Raw genomic sequence first — 8,135 nt, 5'->3', positions numbered from 1 at the left:
AGGTGAAGTCCAGGCTTCATTTTAACAACTGTGGGGAGAAACGAACTCATCTGTCTTTTTTACTGTGTGCATAGGATCATTGGAAAGTGCTGGGAAACTGAGAGTTAACAAACGGGCTGAACTGTGCCTGTGCCTCTCTTGGAGCTCAATAGTCCCCCAGCCTTTATTTTTTACAAAATACCTTCTTGATATTATTCAGTAAAACAGCTTTCCCTCTTAATGCATCAATGCTTTCGGGTGACCATAAGCTCTGAAAACACACTCCAAGCACAGATGATTTTTAATATTTTAATACATGAATTTTCATGTCTTGGTTCCGTGAGGTTTTGCCTTGTCTGTGTCCCTGCAGGTGACAGCAGCACTCAGCTTTGCTTCATGGCTCTCACACCTGCACGTGCAGCACTGTATGGCACAGCTGACAAGCAAGAAATAGAGAAGCAAATGCATTGACTGATGCAGAGTAGAGCTGGAAAATCAATCTGATGGAAAACAAAAGGAGAATATTTCTTGGTATAATAAAATTTGCTAGTGGCTAAGCAGTTATCACCTGAGCTGCCCTGAGGGGAAGCAGAGTTTGATTTCCCAGCTGGAAAATTTCACTAACTTCGCTAGCGAAGGGTTAGATGGAAACAATTTTAGGGGGGCGGAGAAGGGTGGAAACGCTTCAAACATTCTCCTTCAAACATTTCCCTTAGTATAGAGAGAGCAGAGTGATAGTGGCAACTCTACTCATTTTTTTTCTTGAATTTCATGAAGTCTGGAAGGACTCCTGGGAGCAGAAGCTGCTGTTGGTTGCTGAGTGGTGTAGCCATGCAGAGAGCGCTCTCTTGGCCCTCGGACTGGAGCTGCAACTGAAGTAGGTAGGAGAACATGAGCACTGCAATCTTGTGTTTTATTTTGGTACATAGGTTTTTTCCAGCCTTCGTAATCCTATGTTTTGCGTGGGAAGAGAATACAGAAGAGGTTCTTGTGGCTTGCGAGCTCTGTGCTACATGAGCAGGCTCTGCTGCCCAAAAAATTGTTAATTGCCAGAAGAATTTCACGTGACAAAGGAAGTGGTCTCTTATTTTGCTACTCATGGAGAAGGAACAGTAATCACCTAGGCCTGTGATTACAGTTCACATGATGAAGGCAAGATGTTAATTCTTTTCTAATTCTTAGTTTAATTCTCTAAAACGAGGAATCTCAAGGTGCATTAAGATGTTAATGAATTGAAGAGCCTCAAAATGCCCCTGTCAGATAAAATCAGTTGTTACAGTCTTACAGAAATGGGGGGAGCTGAGGCACAATGGCTGCAGCAATGCCAGGAATGGGACTGATGTCCCCCCAGGTACCCCCATGCCTTGATGAGTAAAGCCGTTGCAGTGTGCCTTCCACAGTCCAGGTTAATAGCACGAAGCCATTCATTTCCATAGTTACAATGCTATTTCCATGGTGACAGCAAGAGTAACAGCAGAAGAGAGCAAAAAGTTGGACTGAGCATAGACCTTGTGTTAGTAAGTGAAGCAATGGGTGCTGCCAGACCCCATGGCTTCAGAAATGGAAGCAAACCCCAATCACTCAGGGCTGGGCTGAGGCACAGGGGCAGATGTGCTGCACCTTGATGTCATGGCCTGAACAGGGGCTGTGCATCTCAGTTCATATGTGGACTGAATTCAGCTGGTTTTAAGAAAAAGGGGGGGAATGGACAGGCATATTCTACTACAACTTGAACCTGCTGTCTGTTTTAATTTATATCTCATACCAACAGTGATGATTTAATAGCAGCTGTCAGTCTCACTGTCAATAGTCAGTCATTTTGCCATGCTCACTATAAACAAATCTATTTTAAATCCTGGCAGCTAGGGGTAAATGTCTTTCTAAAATATGCAGAGCTGGGTAGATGCTTCAGCCAGCCTTCCTCCCCTCTGCAGACTGCACTTGGGCACAGCTTTGACTGTGCTCACATTGCTTTTGTGTTCTCTTCCCACGGATGCTCCAGTTTTGTTGTGTTGGTTTGTTGGTTTTTTTTTGCCGGGCTCTGAAGTGGGCGTAAGGAAATGGTAATGTGAAGTGAAGTGTTTTTCTTTCATGCTTGTCCCTGAGCTCCCAGCCTCAAACAGAACTGGATGAAAAATGACTGAAAAAATTTTCATACGCCTTCTTTCTCCCCGTGTGCCTCCCCACCGTAGATTTGAAGCATTATTAAAACTTGCTGTGACTTCAACAAAGCTTGAGGGAAAGAAAATGACCCTGTTTCCTGTGCTACCACTTTTCCCAAGCTCAAGAGAAACAAACAACAATCCCTCTTCCCCCATCCCCCCCCCCCCCAAAAGCACAACTAAAAACAGAATAACCCAACCCCAAACAGCTTGCTATCCAAAAACTCTTTTTCCCCTCCCTGGACCTTAAGCAAACTTAAGAGATGAGGACACAGCATCCAGCAGCAAGGCAGGGCAGCACCAAGGAGATTCCTCTCCCCAGCTGTGCTCAGCTCCCAGTGTGAGCCCTGTTCTCTTCCGGCCTCCCCAGAGGTTGATGGAAGGGGAGGAATCCCTTGTAAGGGAATCTTCAGACACCCCTATTTTGCAGGGTGGATCTGAAGGGTGAGCAGCTGCTGGAGGATGCAGAGGGGTGGGCAGGTTTAGTCCCAGCACTGCCCTTGGCTGAGGTTTGCCAACACAAGAGCTGTCCAAAGCCACAGGCAGCTTGTAGTGACCAAGGGCTGCGTTATGCACTGCCATTCCCTCTTTCATTTCAGAGGCTGGCAAGCAGGGAGGGCTCACGAGCTGGATGGGCATACAGAACAGCTAGAGACCATTGATACCACTTGTCTCCCACTGCTTTTATCTGCAGCTGATCTGCAACTGCAAATTTTATTTCACAGGCCCATTGTAAATTGCTGCATGTACACGAAAAGCAGACAATAGGGTTCTCTGCCAGGCAGGCACGTGAATCAGGTCAGGAAAGTGAGAATAATAAAGTATTGTTTAATACAATTCAAACAGACACAGCAGATGTTTAACTTTCTTTTAATAAAAAATGACCCCACACCATTTTATTAACTTCAGAGATGCATTAGTCACTTCTTTAGAAGGCAGAAAAAAACAGATCTATTGTAACAAAAATTAGAGAGGAAATTGAAGGAGGATCATATCATGGCTCATTTTCCCACTACGTAGGACTGTGTGTCCTGTAGGACCGAGTGATGCAGTAGCGCAACTTTAATTAGTGGCACATCCTGTCAAATCTTGCTTGTATGTGCAAAACAAAAAAGTAGGATTTTGATCCCCAAACTATCCATCTTTTCCAACACAAGCAGGCTGCCAGGTTCAGCATATTTACTGCTGGAAGATCGTGTGAAGTTCCTTGGAACTCTCCCCATGTACTTGCATGCAGGCACACTGTGTGTACATGCAGATAAGGCTGTGTGTCTGGGTGGTAGCTCAGTAGATAGACTTCCATTGACAGCCAACTGCTGTCTTGAGTATGGAAATTCCCAGGAACTGGGACAGTGCGGATCTGCAGGTTATGTCTTATCCCCATTCCAGCAGAAAGTGATGCCCAGATGTAACTCTGGTACTTAGCAGTGCTCTTTTCTTCCCAGCTTAGATAGGTTCCCTGCCTTGGTCAGATAATGCTGGCTGGGAACATACCTCCCACTGCCATGGACTTGTTGAAAGACCCGATTAAGATGGCATCCATCAGTAAGCCACAAAGGGTGCTGTGCTTTGGGGTCACAAGTACCCTGACCTACAAAAACAAGCACCTCTTTGCAGACCAGTTCTTGAACTCTGGAATGCTTCAGCAAGGGACAAGTTTCTTGCTTTAGCTGCACCACCATACAGACTTCAGCTTCAGAGAGGTGCGTGCTGGCAGCAACCTGACATTATTATTTTTGAAGACACTCCAGGTGCTGCTCACACCATGCTGAGTGTGTTCTGACATCTTTTACTTTTACATCAAAAAGTTATTTGACCACATTACAGTTCTTATGTCCTTATCAAAGTATTTGAAATGTTCCAGAAATGTGCAAGTGCTTTGCAAAGCACACAGCTATTTTAAATTATTACAGCACTTCATGCTTTTATAAGTACTTGATTCTGGACAGTTTTATTTCATGTAGAACAATTTCATAGTACGAGAGCTCATCAAACTTGATATGCTGGAATTTAGAAATGATGAGGACTGGAAACGGGCACAAAATAATGCTTTGAGATAATTATTTTTAAAACCTGTAACAGCATCATCCACTTTTGTTGGGTAAGTTAGAAACTACATCATTGTGCTACACAGCTGAAGCTGAGGTTCCCATTAGCTAGTACAGGTCGGGGAAATCGTGATCATTAAAACTGCCAGGATTCAGGTCTGCTGAAACAGGGATTCCATGATCCTCCAGATTTATGGGATGTTTGGATTCTCTATGTTGACAAGATGCTTTAAAATTTTTGCTTATTTCGTAGTATGATCACTTGTCTATTCTGATTCACTACCACCTGTGATTTGATACAACAAACATGAACATAATGCTTGTAATACAACTAAAAAGTGTTGTTCGTTTATGTTGCTTCATGACTGGGAGGTAAAAAGTGCATGCAATTATGATGAAGGTCTTAATAGTTACCACTGCTTATATAGATGCTTTAGTCCCTTTGTGGTGATACATGGTACTAACAGCAGGCAGAGCAATTCAGGACCTTAAGGTCTCCTGAGACTTAGAGCCAGGAGAAAAACTGCTCGTGAAAAGGGGATAGAATAGATGGGAAGAGATTGTGATGTACAGTATTAAATGTGCAGAGATAGTCAAGTGCATTTTTCAGCTTTCAGAAGCCATGTTATCTGTTTGAAGTCCCATTTTCAAAAGCTTAAGCAATATTTACCTTGTTTTCCCTTGTTCATTAAAGCGTTCTATTTCCTGTCAAAAGTGATTTATGGACTGTGTTCTATCACTAAATCTCATTACTGACTAATGCTTCCTAGTAAGAGGGATGAGAAGCATTATCAGTAAAATACTGAACTGTAGCTGTGCACCAGAGAAGGAACACAGTATTGGACGTGTCTACGCTGCAGTCTCAATGTCCCTGTGATTGTGTAGACCACATCTAAGGCCACTGGTTGGATGCTGATGACCCTTGAAGCAGCAGAGCCAGCAAGGAGCAGCTGATGCTGTAGCTCTACTCGGCATCCAGATAGCTCAGGACTGCCTCAACAAAACAGTCACAGCTTAGCTGAGCAGGCACTGCTTCCTCCAAAGGACATCCATTAACGTTATGTACCTGTTTTGAATTTATTCCTGTTAAATGGCTTGTTCATCAATACACTTGGTTGCTTTGCCTCTTTTTCAAGCATTAGTGCAGCTAGTGGCAGAAAAAGGTAGTGGGATGGATTGTAGTTAATTCTCAATTGCAAAATATGGTGTTTTTTATCCTTCACGATGACCTTTCAAGTCCAGCAGACTTCAGGTTAAAGATTGCTAGTTGGGTAACAAGGCTTATTTCAAAACCAGACTAAGTGGATCTGATGACTATGTAACAGGACTTTGACAGCCCTGTTATCTTTCTGTACTGTGAAGACTGCAGCAGAAAAATTAAGTCTAAGCTGGGAAGGACTGCTAAGCCATGCTGTATGCACCACATGAGAAAACAGCCACCAGGCAGACTGTATGAACTGGCAGTAGGCAGCCTTCACTGAAAGCATCGTTCATTGCTATTCTGAATGTAGCACTACCTGGGACAAAGCTCCTATTTACAAACTTATCCTTTAATAGCTTCTGATTGCAGATCCCTTCTTATTCTTTCCCTGCAATTACATCATTGCTGCAGGGCCAGCAGGTACCACAGTGTCAGGTGTGTGCATTACTCCTCCATCAATGCAAGCGTTGGTCTACAAATTCTCTGCTTCCTCAGAGACAAATCTACATCTCAGACTATTGACTGCTGAAATGAAAAGCAATGTAATCTTCCCCCGAGGCCCTGTCTGCACTAACGGAACTTGCCCTGCATATAAACAAATTCACTGAGATAAAATATTTCAAAAAGCAATTTCAAACACAAAAAGATGTTACGAACTCCATGCATCTCTAATACAGGTTTATTGTTTAATGCACTGTTTATTGTTAAGTTGAAGCTTTGCCTGACGTGTCAGCACTGAGCAACTTTTGCTGCAGAAAACAAAACTGAAATAACAAACCAAAAAAATCCTCAATTCTTCTGAGAAATGACTACAGACTTATAAGGGAAATATTGACAGAGGTCTCGTTTACTGTAATTAAACTCACTATGGGGGTTTATATAAGCAGATGAAAAAAACCTCCCCTTTTCTGAGGAGGTATATTCAGGATGGAGCGTAGGTACAAGAGACATAAGAGAAGAGGTTTTGCTGCATTCTTAAGAGATCTGTACATGTTGTATGAACAATGCATTCATCCTGCATGGCACACAAGGGGCCAGGCAGCTGTTTCCATACATGATTAGATTACAGCTTGCATTGGCACATTTCATAATGCCTTGTGAATACAAATAACGAATTTTAGTCAGATACCCGCTCTCATGTTTAACAACTATTTCCTTTCCAACACTGTGCCTTGAATTTCAGGCATCTGGAAAATCAGGAGCTTAGAAACGTCCGTTAGGATGATTCCCATCAGATCTTCCTTCTACACTGGAACAATCTAAGAGCGAACCTAACTAAATTCAAACAGCACCACTTCAAGGTATTTCATTAATGAGGTGCAGTGCTCAGTCACAAAGTTAATTGATGAGTCTTATTTCTGTGAGTGGAGTGGAATCACTAAAAAGACTGGGAGGAAGAATCAGCTAAGTCTTTCAGTCACAAGCCTGAGCATAAGCCTTCATCATCCCTTTGATGAGAAGTGCCAGATTAATCTTCATAAATGGTCATAATTACTTGTGCCTGGAGCTCAGCCAAGTCATCCCAAATAAAAATTAAATTGTACAATTGATTGCACGTTCAGTCATCTCCAGAGTGTAAGAACCAGCACAGCCCTACAGAAACCTGCAGATACTTACTGTATGCCTGTGACAAGATCTGCCTAGTATGTGGACTAACCTACTATTAATTCATTAAACTCTTCCTTAAATATTCCATACAAGGTTTGGAAGTTTCCCAGAAGCTTGCCTGTGTGGGCTGTCACAGTGTTAGGCTCCTTGTTTCTCTGGTAATCTTCATTTAACTTGGATTAACCAGGTTAGAGCTGACCATCATCCAATTGGAGATTTACAAGCGCTGGTAAAAATATGAAGACTGGAGAAAAATAGTGAAATGAAGTTCACTTCCTGCAAAAGGAGCAAGTAGGGACACCAGAGTTGACAATATCTAGCAGCAGAAGAAACACTTAGTTACTGAGAACAGCAACAGTCCTTCAGACTGAATACCTGAAACAGTATATATTTAAGAAAGAACTCTATTCTGTTATTTCCCTTGATGATCACATCCAAGACAGTATGTGTACTCTTACGTTACCTGACAAAGCTAATAGGATGTCAGTGCACATTGACATTTGACAGAATTTCAGTGTATGTTCAGGAAATAAAGGCTAAAAACTAGAATAGTTGTAGGACAATTTTATTCACCTAAAACAAAGGGTCAAAAGTCACAGCAAGGAAGTTCATTTTATTTTGTAAACTCATTAAAAAGATGCCCGTGTACAAAAAAAAAGGGACATTTTGACAACATAAATGCAAAGGAAACTATAAAATCCAATATATTAGTAAAAAGTTGTTTTCATTTTCTTTCCACATTAATTCCTTGCAAAATATCATCTTCCATCCCAGCCTGCATGCAATCAGTTGTTAAGATCACTAAAATTCAGGAGGCCAAACGTGAAACCATTTGCTCTGCTCTAGGAATGTGTTGCTGAAAGATGCAAACCCTGCAGCATGGTAGCCAGAACAAAGATGCAGAACTGAAGGAACTGGCTTGAAAGGCTTCTAAATTGTTACTGCGCATTCATCTTCTGAGAATTCATTCTCAGTCCTTTCTGCAAATATTTAAAATATCCCTTAGGGAAGTAACAGTGTTAGACTGAAGAATACTCTGTCATAAGATGTATGTTTTCATTTTGGCCTAATACATCCAATGCAAACTCAAAACCAATTCTGAAGTGAAACCATTTCTCTGCCAACAAATGTTTACTA

The sequence above is a fragment of the Tetrao urogallus genome (genome assembly GCF_951394365.1).
Source record: "Tetrao urogallus genome assembly, chromosome: 17".
NCBI lineage: Eukaryota > Metazoa > Chordata > Aves > Galliformes > Phasianidae > Tetrao > Tetrao urogallus.
The sequence above is the reverse complement of the archived record's forward strand: the minus strand, read 5'-3'. Positions refer to the sequence as shown.